We start from the raw sequence: 606 nt of genomic DNA, 5'->3' as shown, positions 1-606 counted from the left end.
AAAAAAAAAAAAAAGGAGGACATAAAAATATAGTGTTCTCAAAATTAAAGTGTTATATAAATATTATATGTGTTGCATATACTTAATAAAATATAAAGAAAGGTGCTCATTATTTTTTTTTTTTTTTTTATTTTACATATATAATATATTATTAATAATAAAATTACTGCAACTGTAATTTTTTTAAAACTATATAATATTAAATAAAATAATATTATTATTATATTATTTTTTCTATCATCATATTATATATAAATGTGATAAAAATACATCATATGTGTATTATATATATATATATATATATAATATATACATATCCATTTTTATGATAAATAATAAGTAGTGATCTTCTTATAATCAAATTATCAAAGAAATATTTGTTACCCTATATTGTACTTTTATTAAATATATTTATATAATAGTGTATGTACATATTTTTTTTACTTACATTTAATCATATATATATATATATATTTTATGTGATTTTCTTTAAATATATTTTAAAAGTTTAATATTTAATTATTATAATTATTTTTCTATAATTTAATAAATTATTATTTTAATTTTGTATTAACGAAATAAAAAATAAAAATTGCAGGTCTTCAA

Source organism: Plasmodium gaboni, chromosome 14, assembly GCF_001602025.1.
Source record: "Plasmodium gaboni strain SY75 chromosome 14, whole genome shotgun sequence".
Lineage (NCBI taxonomy): Eukaryota > Apicomplexa > Aconoidasida > Haemosporida > Plasmodiidae > Plasmodium > Plasmodium gaboni.
This window is presented reverse-complemented; position numbering follows the sequence as displayed.